Source organism: Pelodiscus sinensis, chromosome 4, assembly GCF_052426305.1.
Source record: "Pelodiscus sinensis isolate ZL-2025 chromosome 4, ASM5242630v1, whole genome shotgun sequence".
Taxonomy (NCBI): Eukaryota; Metazoa; Chordata; order Testudines; family Trionychidae; genus Pelodiscus; species Pelodiscus sinensis.
The window spans coordinates 62481099-62500745 of record NC_143055.1 but is presented as its reverse complement, the minus strand read 5'-3'; the positions used below and the strand labels follow the sequence as shown (position 1 = coordinate 62500745).

At 37.9% G+C, this 19647-nt stretch overlaps 1 protein-coding gene across 2 annotated transcripts in view; it reads left to right on the top strand.

Moving 5' to 3' along the window:
• TENM3 (teneurin transmembrane protein 3) overlaps positions 1-19647 on the top strand; it is a 2279325-nt gene that overhangs the window by 1218519 nt on the left and 1041159 nt on the right. For both annotated transcript variants that reach the window (XM_075930245.2, XM_075930244.2), the window contains one exon: positions 3855-3919. The gene's annotated coding sequence lies outside the window, so the exon portion shown is untranslated. The remainder of the gene's footprint in view (positions 1-3854; positions 3920-19647) is intronic.

Here is a 19647-nt window from a genome sequence, read left to right as displayed (position 1 = left end):
TGTGTAATCCATCATATTCACCTAACACTGTGCTCCTGTTCCAACATAAGTTTCTTGAGTTTCTTATATTTATGAGTCGAATGCTTAATTTGTGCCAAGACTTGCCAGGAATGAGCCCTGTTACCTCTAGGCTTGGAAGTTCCTAGTCCCAGAGTCTCTGGGATTTCCCCTGTCACTGAGGCAACATGAGTGGGAGAGCTCCATAAAGTGCTTTGAACATTTATTTCTCCCAAAGGACACAATGCAACTCCTTTACAAGGGCAGGGCGGGGAGAGAGTAAAGCTTACATTGTTCCGCTGCCTAGTGCACATGTGGCAGGGGGCTATGGTCCTTACTTGTTTGGCCTCCTTGGGAGTGAGAAGCTGATATAACAATGTATCTGTAATTGAGCTGGGGGCGGGGTGTGTGGAAGGTAGGGGACAGGAGTAGGGGGAAGAGTAACAAGAAGGGGAAAAACTACTTCTGCCCTTTTCCCAATTTTTGCACCTGCATAATGGCAAGGCATAGCCTGATCTTTTATGAGCCCAGTGTTGCTGGCCCAGTTTGAAGAGCTGGAATGAACTATCTTGAAAATAAATAACTAGAATGTGAAGCTATATCTATGCAGTTTTAATCTGAACAGTAGCTAGTCATTTATGGTTATTGCTTTACACATAGGTACTCATTCCAAATGGGAGGGAAATGAACAAAGTACAGCTATTCAAATTCCCCACAAAATATTGGTGTAAAATTATTCCATGCTGTGTTGTAAATGCAAAATTATAAATGAAGAGTAAGTCCCTTTACAAAGACACATCAAAGGCACAGATATACAGCAAAAGGATCTCTCCCACGACTCCTTAAGATCCCAAATATATCCAGAGTCCCTTCATATTTAAACTATGGACAGCATAAAGTAACATTTTTTCATTAGCCATGAAAACATAGTAAAAAACCCAGCTCTGTATAAGAAGTTAGCTTATCTAACTCCCAGGTCTAATTAAATCACCTTTCATATTTCTGAATTAAATGCTGGAAAGTGATCAGTGCAACTTATAGTTAGATGGCTTCAGCAATTTTATTGACAACCAAAAAAACCCATAAAGGCTGATTAGTAGTTGGATACATTGTCATCACAAACAATAATTGGATGCCTGGAATGGGATAATTTTTTATTGATTTAAATTTAAATGGCCAAGTTCATCCCTGGAATAACTCCATCAGTGGAATTATTCCAGGGATGACTATTTCCTGAAATGTTTTGGTTCCAGGTATCCCAGAGAATTTCACACATAATAGCTAAGACTGTAATTCAGTCCTTTGACCTAGCTCTAGAAGATAAATTAAGCTTGGTAATGAAAAAAATAGATTATTGGACTAGGTATGAGTATTGGAGGAAGGATTATTGTGAGACATTGAGCAACTGTAGAAAATCTGAGGACAGAGAAATTATCTAGAAATTACAGTGAAATATGCTCATGTCTTACCTTTCCATTCCAAATGGCCAGCTGGTACATTTAATTTAGAAATGGGATCTCATTTATTAACATTTTGGATAGAAAGGTGTAGATCGTTAAGAATATTTTCAGACTATTTTGTTAGATATAGCTGTTCTTTTTAAAGATGTAAGTTTATTTCTCCACTGGTCAGAAATGGTTTAGGATTATTGAATTGGTAGAGTTATTCATATACTTAGGATCAGGGCCGGACTAAGGGGTGGGTGAGCTGGGCAGCTGCCCAGGGAGCCAACCAATGGGGGGCACCTGATGGCAGCTGTAAGGGGCATTCAGCATCCCTTATAGCTGCCATCAGGTGCCATGTGCCCGGCTCCCACAGCGCCAGCCCCCCGTGGCGCCGGCCAGCAGCGCCTTTCCCCCAACGGCCATGGGGTCCTGCATAGCCAGGCGCTGCGCACCAGCAGCGGTGGCCGGGCCGAGCTGGGTAGCTCATGCGCTGTGTACACTGGGGGCGGGCCCATACATGCGCCCTGCGCCCAGGGGCGGTGCCGTGTGCCCAGGCCCGGGGCACCAAAATGGCTCGGGCTGACCCTACTTAGGATCCATAGAAATCCAAAGCTTTGGAAACCATAACAAAGTCAGGTTCCAGTTGCAGAATTTGGGGCACAGCACAGATTTAGTTCAAGGCAGAGGGATATTGTCTCTTCTTTTCTTGTGGCAGATCCATTACATGCTGGTGTTGGGGCTTGTTTTCTTCAACATTATCATTAATGATCTGGATGATGGGCTGGATTGCACCCTCAGCAAGTTCACAGATGACAATAAACTTGGGGGAAGGTAGATATGTTGGACGATAGGAATAGGGTCCAGAATTCTGCACTTGGGAAGAAGAGCATGGAAGAACCCCATGCTCTGCTACAGACTGGGGACTGACTAGTTAAGTGACAGTTCTGCAGAAAAGGAGCTGGGGACAACAGTAGATGAGAAGCTGGATATGAGTCGTCAATGTGCCCTTGTTGCCAAGAAGGCTAATGGCATAATGGGCTGCATTAGTGGGAGCATTGCTATCAGATTGAAGGAAGTGAGTATTTCCCTTTATTTGGCACAGATGAGACCACATCTGATGGTTGTGTCCAGTTTTGCTACACTCCTTTTCTCCTCCTCCTCCCCACCACTCCACTAGAAAGGGTGTTGACAAATTGGAAAGAATCCATTGAAAGGCAACATAAATGGTTAGGGGATGCTGGAGCACATGATATATGGGGAGAGGCTGAGGAACTGGGCTCATTTGGTCTTCTGAAGAGAATGAAGAGGGGCTGATAGCAACCTTCAACTACCCGAGAGGGGTGGGTTTCCAAAGAGTATAGAGCCAGGCTATTCTCAGTGATGGAAGATAACAGAACAAGAAGCAAGAGTCTCAAGTTGCAATGGGGGAGGTCTAGAGTGTATATTAGGAAAAAAATATTTCAAAAGGAGTGTGGTAGGATGGGTTGTCTAAGGAGGTGGTGTAATCTTCATCCTTGGAGGCCAGGCTTGACAAAGGTCATCTTAAATGATTTAATTGAGGTTGGTCCTGCTTTGAAGAAGGGTTGGACTACATGAACTCTTAAGGTCTTTTCCAACCCTAATCTTCTATGATTCTATGATTCAGTTACTTGAAAATGCCACATACACTTGAAAATGCCTATTTCACAATATAACTAAAATAAATAAAAAGAGAACAAATAGTAAACAAACTAAATTTTGAAAAACAAACAAAGTGTATTGGAACTCGTATTTTGGAAAGTTTAGATGAGAAATACACAAAGCAGTGCTTAATATGGGCTGGTATTCAGTTCTTCCTAGTAATGTGTTTTGATCCTTTTTGATCACTCTAATAATATACTATGAAGCATTGCTCTGTGGGATGTAGTTAAAGCCTATTTAAGCCAAGGAAACTACTACCACTTTCCTGCAGGGAAATATCAGAACATTTTTATTTTTGCCTCAATCACTCCAGAAAACTTCATAGAGGATAGTCTCTTCCTGTGTTACAGGGCATTTACTACCACAAATATTCATAGAAAAAAAGAGAGAGAACTAAATAGTAAGCATGGTGCTGGAAAATAGCGAAGAAGATAATTCAGTATTAAATGCTTAAGGCTTACTAGAGCTTGAGTAGCAGAAGGCTTATGCAAATTAGCCAGTTAATAGATGTTCTCATCAATAATCTTAGTAGCCAATGCAAGAATAAAATTCCCGCCTCCCTCCCAAAGAAACAACAAAAAAATCAAAATGATTTTTCTGTCACTCAGGTCTCAATTTTGGATATTTTGTGTTCTGATACACATATGCACACGAAGCTTAAATTTAATGAAATGTCATGTGTAAAGGCTCCTAATTTTATTTATTTGTTTTATTTTTGTTTATCTGTTTTAGATTTCTGATACATAAACATCTGTGAGGTTTTTTTCCAAGATAGGAGCAAAGGTTGATACAATCTGGTAAGTGAAATGTTAATTGGAAATAGATTACTAATGAATGAAATTGTAATATGAGTCCCCAGAACATTCACATATTGATTATAGGGAGAGAAGTTTGATAGCAGAATCTCAGTAAAATAATATAATAAATATACCAGTTTTATTATCTGGTGGGATAAAAATTTAAAATATGAGGAATATAGAACAAATATGACCATGAATCACAAAATATCATGAAAATAAGTACTTTGTTAATGTCTAAATATATAGAATATATTTGTCAATTAGATTTATTCTGTTCTGTACAGGTTCTCATACCATACTCATTACTGTAGCATTTGAGCACCTTCCAGTTGTGCATTAACCTGACTAACATCTGTCATATGCATGTAAAGGGTGATAGGAGTCTGGTTACATCTACATGTTGCCACCTTATGAGTCTTGAATAAATATTGCTGCTGTGGATTTTCTGTGAATGTGCTTATCCCATAGAACGCTTTGAAATCTCAACCCTGAACTTAAGTTTGACAACAATCAGCTGAAGTATTCTAAAAGTTATTTAACCCTGGCTATAGTAGTATTTTAAAATGTGTTAGTTAAAACACGCTAGCTAATGCTATTTTTTAAACATTACCTCTTTTCCTAGACTAGACATGGTCAATGATATTTTTACTCTTTTTGACGCAAACAATTAGGTCCTGTGGGTTGTTTGTGTTAGGAGGAAAAATTGATGTGGAGTCTGGTATTCTGATATAATCCTGTTTATTCACAAGAATGTACAAAATTCTGTTTGAATGAAGGTGGAATCAAATACCAAAAGATAGTCTCTTCACAGTTCCAAGATCCTTTCAGCCATCACTCAGCCCAAAAAGCTATCTCTAGGCTTTTCCCAGGGCCACTCTCACTGTTTCTTTAAGCTGCATTTGGCTTTCTGCTCTTACTATACAAAGTGCAAACTTTTCCAGTCTTAGAGGGTACTATAAAAAGAAGTTGTGAACTGGAGAGAGATAAAAAATGAGCAGTAAGGGCAGATGTTTGGGAGGCACATAGGGAAAAGAGGGGAAATGGGAAGAAATGAGAGCAGAGATTAAATGATGGCAAAATTGCACAGTACAATACATTGAAAATGAAGGAATTTGATGCTTTAACAGGAGAAGGCTAATGAGTGAATAAAAGGATATGGTTTGAGAGGCCAAAGAGGAAGGTTCTTTTGAAAGCCAGTAATTTGGATAGAGTGAGATGTGGAGAGTACAGATTAGAAGTTGTTTTGGGAACCTAGGACAGATGTTGATATTTTATTGCAAGTGGCAGAATTTAGTGAGAGCTTGGCTATAAGAAGGCGAGAGGGGTTGAAAACTGTGCTGAGATTACAAGCATGAGGGGTGGGTAAAATAGAGGAGCTTCTACACAGAAGGGCTTAACTCAAAATAAGCTATGCAAAATGAGCAACATCAATTGCGTAACTTATTTTGAAATAGCTTATTTAGAAATTGGGAGCATCTATACAGCACTTATTTCAAAATAGAACACTCTTCCTCTTACTTCACATACAATGAGGGTCACAGGAGTCGGAGTAAACTCAAAATAACTGCCTGCTGTGTAGAAGCGGATTAAGTTATTTTGAAATAACAGTAGTTAGTTTGAAATAATGTTTCTATGTAGATGTACCTTTAGAGTTGACTGTGGGTATGGACAAAAGAAGAAGTGGAAACAGATAATGAAAGAAAGCTGGTTTGTACTTGGATAAATGCTTCTCTGATATGACTCCTTTGATTTAGATGGAGTTACAGTAGGGATGGATTTGCTGAAAAGGCTTCTTGATTAATTTAATTCAGGCCTAGGCTTCAGGCTGAAAGAGGCTCTTTCTCGCCTTTGTTAATTTACCAAATCTTTTGCTAGGCATATAGTGACAGCATCATTAAGGCTCACTATTCTAATGTTTGATTACAGTAGTATCAGTAACAAGCATATTCCTAATATCTACTACAATAACATAATTTCATCTGCAGCCCATTACCCTTATCTGAACATCAATGTCCACAGCGAATTGGTGTTTTTCTTCCTTCATGTTTTCATAATGTTATGTGTTTCTTGTGCCTTAGGTTAGTTTCTTAGGCAATATATATATACTGTGTGTGTGTGTGTGTGTGTGTAGATAGATAGATAGATAGATAGATAGATAGATAGATAGATAGATAGATAGATATTACCCTCTCTCTCCTGAAAGATCGTTTTCTCAAGACCTTGTATCACTGGTTGTTTCTTTTTGATCTCTCACTTTAAAATATATTTTAAAAGCCTGATCTGCACATAGTATTTTAAATGGAATAAAGCCATTGTGAGAGATTCTTTGTGTGTGTGTGTGTGTGTGTGTGTGTGTGTGTGTGTGTGTGTGTGTGTGTGTACATCCTACAGAGTGACCTATAAGTGCTGTAGATTCTTTTCCTCTTCTAGCCACAAGGACAAAGGATTGTAGCTTCAGATCCACTCAGTCCCCAAAGGTTGCATATCACAGTTCTAGAAGTTTGCCTAAAACATGCAAAGTCAGGCTTCCTCTTCAGTGGATCTTGGTGTAACACACACACCTTCTTGATGTAGTATACTGTCCCATCTGGTGGCACCTTGACCCCACTTGATGAACACATCTCATAATCAATTGCTGAGAGTACTGAGAACTCTTTGCACATGGGAGAAAAAGAAAAAGAGAGTTTGGGCCAAAGTGTAACATCCCAAAATCCCATAGAATAAATCTGGGTTTTTTTCTGGCCCAACCATATCGCAAAATTGTTCAGATCTAATTTTGTGATTTTTCTGCCTTCTGCATTTGCTGTCTCCCATAGCTTTTTGTAATCTCCAAATTTGGTCAATCACAAGTTGTCAAGTCATTCTTTTCAGGGCCTGACTTGATGCTATCTGCCATTCGGATGTGACATTGCCCTTATCTGAACATCCATGTGTAAATATGCAGCTCCTTCCTTTCTGTCAGTTCACTATTCTAACTCACAGCATAATGTTATCTAGAACATACTGCTACCTGGTCTCTCTCAGTCCTGGTCACCAAAGGCCACAAATGTTGTGGAAGTGGTGTGCTAGTTTCAACATGTCATAAAAAGTTTCTTAATGGCTAAAATATCCAACAGCATGACTTTACATCTCACAGATAGCTGTAATGTGCCCCGCAAGCACCAGGTTGCTGTAGTGACAGTGATATAGAAGGAGGAGGGCCATTAAATAATTTACAAAGACTACTTAATAGTGCACTTGGCTTTTCCATGAAGTTTTCCTGTTCAAGTGCTAAGCTGTCCCTACTTAGTTTAATTTATGAGAACTGAAAGCACTGAAGCCAAATCTGGTACTAAGATATATGGCAGTAATCTTACTTCAAAGACCAATGATACCCAACAGTCTAAAAGTCATGTTGACACAATGTCCAAGATTCTTCTGATGGTACTGAATAAACATGGGAATAAATACCGCATTAGGAAATTATTTTAAAAATAAGGTAGCCTAAGAGGGGGTTCAGTTAATAATTTAATATCCATGATATATAAACTTTGCCCAGTATTCTACAGTTGCATAATTCTGCTCAGTGTTTATTATAGTGTGCAGTTGTTAGCTATGACAAAAAACATTCACAATATAAATTTTAAAATATCTGTAAACAATTGAGAAATATGTAGAAGCTATTTCATAAAAAGATGAAGTGATGAAGAGAACACAAACTGACATGGTAATTAAAACCTCAAAAAGAAACTATACCACAGAAGTGTATATAGTCATGTGTCACAACTTACAAGGCATTGCTGAGGGCCTGGAGGGAATAATGCTACTGTTCTTAATCCTAAATTCTATTCTGATGTCCAAGTTTGCTAGTGTAGTTAAAAGCCCTGTGAATTTGTCTGTGTTTAGTGATTGTCAAAGATATGTTATAATGGGTAAATGCCATCCTTCAATGACTTTTTGCACAGCTGATTGGGATGCTTTCTTTACAATTGAGAATGTTCAGGTTTTGAAATTGTGTGTGTGGGGAAAATCTTTATGGAAGATCAACTCCATGAATACTTCATAACAGCAACACACAAATATGAAAGTCTTTATCTGGATATGAAATACAGGATTGCAGTGCCAAAAATATGTCAAGTAATTCTATATTGAAGGCAGAATAGTAGAAGAATGTAGAGTTGAACTTGCAGAAGATGAAATGAGCAGATGTTCTGTCAAAGAATTGATCATTATACAACAGAATTTGACAACACACTCAGTCAAGACATTTCTTCCACAAACTAGTTTTCCCTTAATCTATGGCTAGTGTTTGCTTTTTCACTGACCCTCCTCTTTGGTTTTTTTTTTTCCTTCAAGGACAAAGAAAGGTAAAAATGTTAGGATTAGACTGAATAAACAATGAAACTTGGTTTATTTTTTAATAAAGCAATTGTTTTCAACTTTTACTTTTAGACAACATGGGTACCATTTACCTGTCAGTACTGGCTGCTATGGCTGAGTAAACCAAAGATGTCATAAATAGAACAGAAACTTTTCTTTCTGAAAAAACAGAAGAAAAATCAAAATGGCTCATTGTGAACTTTATTTTTTAATAAAGTAAGATAAGTGACTTTAAAATGAGCTATAAAAGTCTTTACCTGCTACGATCTGATCTTATGGATTTTTGTATTACAGTATCTACACAATGAGATATAGATACACATGCACCCAATTTCAGAACCTTTTAGAAGTACTGGAAGATCATGAAAAAGGAAATAATGTTCAGTCATCTTGGATTAGTGTACTGTATATATAGCAAATTTGCTGATGTTGAGGGCATACTGAATACTTTGAAATTCCAATTCACCTTAAAAAATCAGTCTTTTATATTTAATATGATGGGGTAAATCGCCAAGAAAATGCAAACCACAGAAACTTTTTAAATAAATGATTTTATTTGGGTTGGAATCAGATCGCATTTTAAACATTTCCATAATCTGGATCTGTGCTAATTCAAGATTCCGGTTAGATTCTTTATGCAGAGAGATCAGATCCAAACTTCTGCAAATTTCCTAGGAATAGGTGTCTACAGCTAGGATTCAGGTTAAGGTCTATGCATTGTTGGAAATAGTAACTCCACGAGCCTGGACTAATGACATATGTATGCTGCCACACTGTTTGGAATTAGGGTATGTCTACCCTGGAATTAACCCATGGCACTGAGTCCCAGATCCCAGGTCAGTTGACTTGGGTTCATGGAGCTTAGGCTATGGGACTAAAAAAACACACAGTGAGGATGTTCAGGCTCAGTTTACAGCTTAGGCTCTGAGATCCACTTCCTTATGGGATCTGAGAACCCAGATTCCAGCCTGAGCCCACACATCTACACTGCAGATTTATAACCTAGCAGCCCAAACCTCACAAGGCCAAGTCAGCTGACCCAGGCCAACCATGTAGGACTTTTACCATAAGTGCCCTAAAAAGTGTGAGTAGTAGTGCACATCAAAGTGCTTCCCTGTAACTCCCCCATGTGGACACTACAGGCACAATCCTAATGGCCCTGAATTATTAAACTCTTGCCCCCAAGGTCCACATGAGGGAGATACAATACAGCATTTTGGTGTATTGTATTTCATACTCCATTAGTCTGAACTGCAGGGCTTTGTGGACCTGCACATTATTCCACCCCAGTATTTAGTTGTGTACCTCTGAAAGAAATATTCAGCTTCTTCCTAAATAATCTGACCCCAGTCCTTTGTAATCAAATAAATATACAGAGGATGGGCCTTAAGAATGTGAGTAGAGTCCGGAGCATGGTTCTTCAGAGGGATTCTACAATTTAATTAACACTTATTTAGGAAAGAGAAGACTTTGAATTTCTACCAGGGTCCATTGTAATAAGAGGAGCAAAACCCAAAAAGTAAAATTTCAAATAATTATTCCCCAGACATAATAGGGTCCTTAAGTACAATCCAGCCATGTGTTCTGGTAAATTTTAAATTATTCAGTTTACTAATTTCACAATTGCCTATCTTGCTTATTTTCTTGCCCACTTTTTTTCCTTTTCTCTTCATGTCCACTTCTTTTGCTTTCCTTTCTGTCAATAATTTTCTGGGGGGGGGGGGTATTTTATTTTACTAGGGTTGTCTTTCTCTTTCTTTGAAAAAAAAACACATAATTTTTATTTCCTCTCAATCAGTTGTACTCACCCCTTCTTTTGTTATCCAGCCCCTACTCTCGCATTAACTTTCTCCTCTGCCCTCTTCTATTTTTTTCTGTTTAATTTTTGCATTTTCTTTATTCCATTGTTTCCAACTGCTAAGTATGATGGGGTGCTCTCTCCGTGTGTGTCTCTAATATAATAACAGTTCGTAGCACTTATATAGCACTTTACAAATATTATTTAATCATCACAGCTACGTGTGAGGTGGGTATTATCCTGGTATATAGACAGGAAATCTAATGAGGCCGAGAAGTTGAATGACTTGCCTGATACTACAGGCAGTCTGCATCAGAGCCATTTCACAAAATTCTTTGTTCCCTGTTATCTACTTACTCCATCCGATCACACTGCCTACCACAATATTGACCTAAATAATGGTTGCTCATGAAGGTCTGACTTAGCTGAAAACAACTGAGCCTGGCCAAGGAAGAACTTGCAGAAGCTCTTGTGCTTTTGACAGCAGGCGGCTTCTTCCCATTCTGTAGACTGTATGGCTACGTCTACATTGGCCCCTTCTCTGGAAGAGGCATGTTAATTTCCAACTTCAGAATAGGGAAATCCGTGGGGGATTTAAATATCCCCCGCGGGATTTAAATAAACATGGCCGCCGCTTTTTTTCCGGCTTGGGGAAAAGCCGGAAAAAAGCGTCTAGACTGGCACGATCCTCTGGAATAAAGCCCTTTTCCGGAGGATCTATTATTCCTACTTCAAAGTATAAGACGACCCCCGATTTTTGGGGGACGTTTTTAGTATAAAAAGTCATCTTATACGCCGGAAAATATGGTAAAATTAGAATAGAAGGACATTTTCCAGAAGGCGTCTTGAGCTCCAAAAACTAAACCTGGCTTTGAAGTGGTATCTGTCTTTTTAAATTGAAAGTAGCTTGAAAATTGTGTGTGGAGAGTGGAGGAGGAAATTACTGTGGAGCAGGAGCAATTAGTTGAGAGAAGGAAGCTGGGGAAATCATATGGCTGCAAGAGGAAATGGTGAGGTTTTTCCTTGTTAAATGTGAAAAAGTGCAACTAAGAATTTTAGGAAATAATGACTATATGAGGGCAGCACTGACTATGGGGTATCCCAAAGCTTTTTAACCCCTCTCCAGAAAGAGCTTAAAAACAAACTGCAATTCCTAATGGCTACCTTCAGTCTCAGGCATGTGCATGCAGGGCCTCATGATCTTAAAAGGGGGATTTTTAGTAACAAAACATAAAAAGACATATTTGGTAAAACATACTTGGTTGCTAGGCAATACAGAGGAACTGAAAAAGGCGGATAAAAGCACAGAGAATTGCTTCCCTACAAACCAAGAAATAATGAAAATAATCTGATCTTGTCTAACTATACAGTCCATTTACATATCTGTTGGTCCAAGGTTCAGTCCTTTCTGGACATTGTTGAAAATTCCATGCCTGGCTTCTGACTCATTTAATCTCTGTATCTCTCCTCCGGCCACATGAAGATTGAAGCAAACAGATCATTGCTTTTTTTCAATCCAAATACTCACACTTTCTTCCCATTGGCTCTTCTGGCTCCTTTCCAATATTTCCTAGAGATCCACTGTCTCTGGAGTTAACCATTTATAGGTAATTTAGTTAACTGAATGGCTGGGATGTCTAGGAAAGGGTAATAGAACTCCCATTTTTCGCAACTTTATATCTAGCAAGTGATGCTGCTCCACAGTGAAACTCTGGTGTTTCCCCAAGAGGGGAAAAAGATTGCTCTCCCTCTTCTGGTACAGTGAGGAAGGTCTTGTAAAACAAATCAGGACCATTCCAATGCTTGGGAAGACTTTTCCTCATCTTCTCAAAAGAGCTCTGATTACCACCACAATTCCACCCCTCCCAGCTCCAAACACACAGGGTGCAAAAGATATGTCTAACTGCTCACCAGTAACCTACCAACGGCCATGACTGCCTGTACTGTCAGCTCTGTTTCAGACCATGGAGCATCCATTGTGTCTGGTACAAATAATATTGGCACCAGTGTTACCACAGGAACATAAGCAAGCTCCCATATTGCCCTTTTGTTGCTTACTTCCACGTTCCCCAAATGTCAACCTATTTAATTTGTTGCTGAAGGTGAAAGGAAGAGCCTGCCTGAGAGAAATCGCTACTGTATACCAAAAATCTCCCTTCAGGAAACTCCCCATAAGAGATTAGATCTGTTCACCGATGGAAGGACACTGAGAGAACCTTCCACTCAAATTACTGACACCCAGACAGTTCTTTTCCAGAACAAAGTGTTTTCTTTATTTAGTGTATTTCCTAATATAATTAATCTAAGCCTAAATTAATACATAAACATGAATCTAACAACACAGGTGTACAAGTCAAAGTACCCAATACTATAATGCCATGCAGTTGGAATGGCTTAAGTGATTATGTTCTGCACACTCTTAATAAACTAAATTTTATTCATATAGAACAATGTAACCTCCATAACACAAACACATCTTTATTAACCCAAGCATACATATTCATTAACCCTATTTCTGTTCTACATCCTATGCTATGGCTGTCATTCTTAATCTCTGTAGTTTTTTTCCCCTCTACTCTGTCTTAAGAATCCTTCTGCTCCATCTTAAGGATCCTTTTCTGCCCTGCCTCAGCAGTCTGCTGCTATCATTGTCACCCTGCAGTGGCTTGTACCTTCAGGGCTTCTTCCTTGTTCTTCAATCTTTTAGGTTTCTCTGATCTTCTCCTTCTAAAGATGCATTTGAGAGGCTCAATTTAAATCTATACCCCAAGTTTAAAAACATAGCAGGAGAACCAAAAAAGTGTCACCATGGCAAAACAACAAAATAAATTAAGAAGTACAAAGGCATCCTTTCAAAAGTGGAAGTTAAATTCTAGTGAGGAAAATAGAAAGGAGCATAACTCTGACAATGAAAGCATAAAAATATTAGGAAGGCCAAAAAAGAATTTGAAGAACAGCTAGATTAATTTTTTGCAGTGATCTTCATAGTATTAGAGAGAGATTCTTAAAACCGAGTCATTCTCTTAAATGAGGAACTGTCCCAGAATGAGCTGTCATTAGAGGTGTTTTTGGAACAAACTAATAAACTCAGCAGTAATAAGTCACAAGTATTCGGAAGGAACTCAAGTGTGAAATTGCAGAATTATTCACCGTAGTTTGTAAGCTATCATTAAAATCAACTTTTGTACCAGATGACTGGAGAAAAACTATTATGATACTAGGTTTTTTTTTTAAATAGACTCCAGAAGGAATCTCGGTAATTATGGACTAGTAAGCCTAACTTCAGTACTGGGCAAACTGGTTGAAACTATAGTAAAGAACAGAATTATCAGATACACAGAAGAACATGATTTGTTGGGAAGAGTCAACATGGTTTTTTGTAAAGGGAAATCATGCCTCACCAATTTACTACAATTCTTTGAGGAGGGATCGGCAAGCATGTGGTTAGAGTGATGCAGTGGATTTAGTGAATTTAGATTCTAAGGAAACTTTTGAAAAGGTCCTTCACCAAAGGCTCTTAAGCAAAGTAAGCTGACATGGGATAAGATGAAAGGTCCTCTCATGTATCAGCAATAGATTAAAGACTGCAAAGAAAGGTAGAATAATTTACTGTATCATGACAGCATGTGAAGTAGCCCAACCTAAGTCACCTTCAAAGAGTGCAAACTTATTCCACAACAACTCAAGCAACACCAACAGTGCACATGACATTTGCAAAAATTGCATTTAGTCCTCTCTGCATACTTTTGCAAACCATGATGCTCTTAATACTGTGTCCAAGCCATATGCAAACTGGAAACACAATCCTGCAGTCCTTGTTTAAAGAGATTCCAAGCACCACTTGCTACAAGTACAGCTTATTAATCAACGAAGTGGAAGATATGGCTGCATCTACTCCAAAAAGAGAAACTGTTACCTACCTGTAATTGTTGTATTTGGAGGCATGATGTATATATGTATTCCATGACCCACACTCCATCCCCTCTGCCTGACACTCTGTACTTCTGGTGATGGGCTTGAAGCAGCATTGCCCGGATATGATAAGGGGAGGGGCTAGGGAGAGAGCTGATGAATACCATTAGCAATAGGTATTGCTAGGAAAAAATCTCTGGCTCCATTGCACTAGATGTGCACACACCTATGTGGAGTATATGTCTCCATCACATCTCAAAGATCAGTTACACATGGGTAAATTTTTTAGCCCCTCTGCTTCACTCTTCCCCTCCCCCCAAGTTTGATGAGTTCTCAGCACACCTGTTAATCTCAATCTTCTGACTTAGTGATAGAAATGTAGCCGTGTTAGTCTGGTGTAGCTGAAACAAAAAACAGGACTATGTAGCACTTTAAAGACTAACAAGATGGTTTATTAGGTGATGAGCTTTCGTGGGCCAGACCCACTTCCTCAGATCAAATAGTGGATCAAATGGTTGTGACAATTTTCTTCCACTATTTGATCTGAGGAAGTGGGTCTGGCCCACGAAAGCTCATCATCTAATAAACCATCTTGTTAGTCTTTAAAGTGCTACATAGTCCTGTTTTTTGTTTCTTCTGACTTGGGTATTGAGAAGGATTAAGACCTAAATGTTTACAGAGTTTTCTAAAAATGTGCAGTAAATGGAAATTGCCTCAAAGTTCGGATATTGACTTTACATTAGTCATTTCATATATGATAGCAGGGCGGCATCATATAGCATTTTGATTAAATATGTAATCCTACACCATATTTGGATAGAATGTTTGTAGTAATATTTTCTATTTGAAATAAATATTTGTGGTTATTTTCATTTTCTGTTTATAAGCTCTTGTGTCACAATATGAACAGCTGGTATGTCGAGAATCTCAACAAACTGATCGAATTAACATCATTAATGAACTAAAATAAGATTCTTTTTGAAAATATCCCCTGTAAAACGGGCAGAGAACTGTCCTCTTACATAAAATCCCCAATTCAGCCCGGAGTACATATAAGATGTGCCAATGCTGTTGCTTATGTTTATATGATGGAAATAAGGGATGTGGTGATAGAGAGGGATACATAAATGGAAACTGAAATCAGTGTTCTGATTTGATGAACATACTTCACTAAAATCCTGGAGTGAGGATGACATTCCTGATATTTACTTACTTTCAGAGACAGTTCAGACCATGTTGCAGGGATGGAAAGGTTCCCTGGTAAAAGCGCACACCAAACCAGAGAAATATTAAAAAGCTTACAAACTTCACTGTGTAAATTCTAATGCCATGTGATGTAGAATAAGTGATACTTCCACATAGTCCTATAGTGGGAGCACAGGATTAGGCATCTGACTTCTACTCCCATCTCTGAATGTCTTGCAGTGACTATTAGACATTGCAAGATAGAGAGAAAAGGATGTCATCTATTTGAGAGCTGGAGAATAGACTTTCTAGAGACCAAATTTATATTAATTTCTAACTGTATGTCTACATTTGAAAAAGTTCAGGAGATAGATTTTCTTCCATGGTGGTACTATTATGTTGACACAGCTGTTGTTGGTAATGCCCTCCTGTTATGTTCCTCACATGAAATTCTTTTTCACATACTTGCTACAGGGTGTTGAACAAGAACATGAGGATAGAGAGCAGTGGGACAAAAGGACCCAGTGATTTTATCCATCATTTATGCGATAATTGTGCATGCTGTGCAGTATTTGATGCTAAAATGAAGCACACCGGTAGGAGAAAGGGAAGCAGAGATATTATATCAAGGACAATAATAACACAAAAAAAATTCTAAGGGAAATAAAATACTCGTCTTGTCTCAGTATCATCCCTTTAGTGGAGATTAGAGAGAAATTGTTCCTAAACTAGGAATATTAGAATGATCAAAATTCTTAGTTTGTGTTTATGCACTTGCATGTACACATACACATACCTCTCTGCTAATGTCTCTTTGCACTGCTGGAGGCTTGCTCCCTCATCTCTGTGGCACATGGGTCAGCAAAGCTGTGTTTAGGGGACTTGCTGCAGCTGCCATAATTCAAAGTAGTCCTAATTGTCTATAGAATATTTCAGATGTTAGTCCAGTGCATAATAATGTGCAGTGGTATCTACTGAAAGTTCAAAAATTATGCAAACAGACTTATGGCTGCAATAACAAATGTCCACCACAGGAATGCAGTGCACAAGAACAAACACATTAAGAGAAATGGGAAAACTTACTGCACAGAGAAATAGAATTAGAAAATGAAAACACTTTTTAAATGTTGAATGGAAGGACATAAAAATGCCATTTTTAATGTCTTAGCATTAAATATACAGTAGGTAATTCAGAATAAAGTCATGCAGATTTGAAAGAAATCTTTCCACTTAAAAATCAGGAGAAATGTGGTCAAGCGTGTTAGATAAAATATCATTAAGTATAGTTAGTTTATTCCCAATAGAAATGTTAATATGATAGAAAGTTTAATCGCTATGGCCACATACCTTAGAGATCATTTACATTTTATCAAGAAGTTGGTGTATTTTAATATTAATCTTTCCCACATAATTATCATGCACGAATTTTACTAGCATACGCCATTCGGTCATCAATAATTCATGACCTTTCAAATTTATATTTTTTTGCGTTTATTTTATTTTTGTTAAAATCAGAAGGGTAGTGAAAAGTTGATATGCAGTCACTCTTTTCACATTCAGAAAAGCCTGACGTTATTCCAAAATAACGCTGCTGTGTAGACATAGCCCAAGGGAGCACAGAACTGCTTTCAGTGAATTGGGCCTAAAGATGCTAACATCTTGTCAACAATGTTGCCTCTTTTTACCTGTACAAATCAGTGCTGGAAAAAAAAAAGAGCTGAATATATAACAAACTTAGTTAACTTTCAGTAGATATTTGCTTTACAGTAATCTTCTTATTCCATTTGCAGTTCAGATGCTTACAGAACAAAATAACACTCATCAATTTTTTCCACTCTTTGATCTGGTACAATATATCATTGATATGTCAAAATACTGTTATTGGTTTCAGTAGCAATTTTAAATTAATATGTCTATTTTTCTGGACAAAGGATAGATTATTAGTATCACTGGAGAAGTAGAATAGCTACCAACTCCTATTTTTTGGAGAACTAATTTTGGGTAGTGTTCCTTATCAAAACTAAATGCATATAAAACACTTAAGTTATTCTGTATTATGTTTGAAAATGGCATAGTTAATAAACCCGTATATTGACAATTCTATTTTTCCCCTTCTAATTTCCAACAGGGGATGGGGGAATCTTTTGTGCTGGAATTTCACATTTGTTAGTCTCAGCCCAATTGTGAATTATTTTGGAAAGTTTGAAGAAAACAAATGAAGTCATTTTTAAATTATGGTGCTGTGAAAAATTTACAAGTTTCAGTTTTGTAGAAGTGTTGTGACCTTTTTTTGCTCTCCCATAAGTAAAAAATGGCTTGGTGTTAAAAGTTCAAACTTGTCACGCCATTAATCCTTGATGAGAGCAAGTGCTTGTGACGTGTCTGAAAAGACTGGCATTAGAAATAAAAATGTTACCGCTCTTCCTGTTTTGGTCACTCTTTCAGCTTTATCAGTTTTTAGGGGGATTTTCCCAGGTGTCTGCAAATGGCATCCACACCAGGCACTGACACATCTCCTAATGCTTATCAGCAGGTCTGGTGTTCTTTCCTAATGCTGACTATACATTCAGAAAGGAAGAGGGAATTAGGAATGTAGAAATGTATTTCCTTTGTCCTGTCACTTACCAAATACACTTGTCAGATTGTTTGCTGTTTATTTCACATTTCATACATCTAAATATATATTAATAAATAACCTGTATGGGGGCACTTGACATGGTTATATTTGATACTGAGACCTACCTAGAATCAATTCACGTTTTGTACCACCAGCAGAAGAATCTCTTCTGGAAAGTAGTACTGTGCAAAAGTTTGATTAGGTCTTTGGACCTACCTTTATTGAGAGTGGGTTTAAGGATCTAGTGGGACCAAGTATGTCAGGCCTATATATCTCTAATTAACTACATTTTGAAGGGATATTGCTCATTTTAGTCTCAACATTACAGTACTTATGTTCCAATAAATATAGGGTCTCCTTATTTTTATTGTTTACAAATATCACAGATACATAATCATAGAATCAAAGAACTGAAATTATAGAAAGATATTAACTCTAATGGAAAGAATGCTATAGCAGATTGCTGCATTAATTATTTTTGTATTATTCAATCTGGGTTTTTGTCATGGTCTGTGTCCAGATTTGGCCTTGGAGTCTGGGTGGTATGATTAGATTAGGTATTCAGAATTTCAGAAGAACTGAACTGAGACTATCTGCACAACTATCCCCTAATCTGCTCCCAAATGCCAGTGAATTCTTTGTGGACTATTGTAAACTTTTTATGGTGAGGCTGTATCTTGATCTCCAGGAGCTAGGTGATTTTGTTTCTGTGATCTTTGTAATTATTCCTCATATCTTCCTTCTTTTAGGGGAGCAATCTTCAGTACCCCCTTCATGGTTTTAGATTAAACTTCAAGCAGTGCCCACTCCCATATGGGAGAGGAAGAAACAGTCCCTCTGCATTGTGAATTGATAAAAGTGGCCTATTCTGTGGCTGCTTCACATTCAAATTGGTTTTCTATTTTGGGATAAGGACAACTCCATTTACTATTTTGTGACAGGATTCCCAGCTGTCACATTTTAAGATGACAGTACTATCACTTTCTTCTAGTGGTTGTGCACCTAACTTGGGATTAGATTGCTTCTTATGCCCTGTTGCCTTTGCTGAACTGGAGGGAAGTCACCCAGATAGTGAGCACCTAGATATTCAAGCAATATATAGAAGGAACAGGCATATGATGCCTTAAGAAGAACACAAGGAGAGAACCACATGAGAAGAGGTGATTTTTCTGTCCCTTTCTGCTCTCCACTCAGTTAGGCTCCTGTCTCTATCCCCTTGATATCTCTAGCTAGCAAGATGCTGAAGCAGCCATTGCCTCCTTTTCCCAGCTGTTCCATACTGGTTTCAACAGGAAGAGAGCTTGTACCCTGTAATTTGTCTATCACTGCAGCTTCCCCAGTGGCCAGGAGAAATGGCCAGAAAACTCTGAAGTCCTGGTGGAGGTGTGATAATCCAGTGGGCCTGCAAAATGTATGAGAATCACCCAAACCTTTAAAAAAAAAAATCTATTATCTTTGATTCATGTAGGTAGGAAAAGTTTACTGCTTCTCATTTGCTTCTATTTGGAATGATTCAATCGCCTCTCTATAGGCAGTAATAGTGTGATCTTACTTGAAGTTTGTATCAGAGCGAATAACATTTCTTCGAATATTAGCTACAGAATAAATGCTAGAGAACAGAGTAATGTCTTTCATATCAGTGCATTAGATAACCAAATTACAAATTTGTTGTGCGTGAGGTTAATTCATAGATTTTTAGGCAAGAGGGGCCATTTATTGTTTAGTATGACCTCCTGTATAATATAGGCCATAGAACTTCATCCAGAAACTGTTGTATTAAGCCTAATAATTTCTTTTTGAAAAAGAATATATATTTTAGAATGAATGTTCAACTGCCCACTATCCAATGTTTTA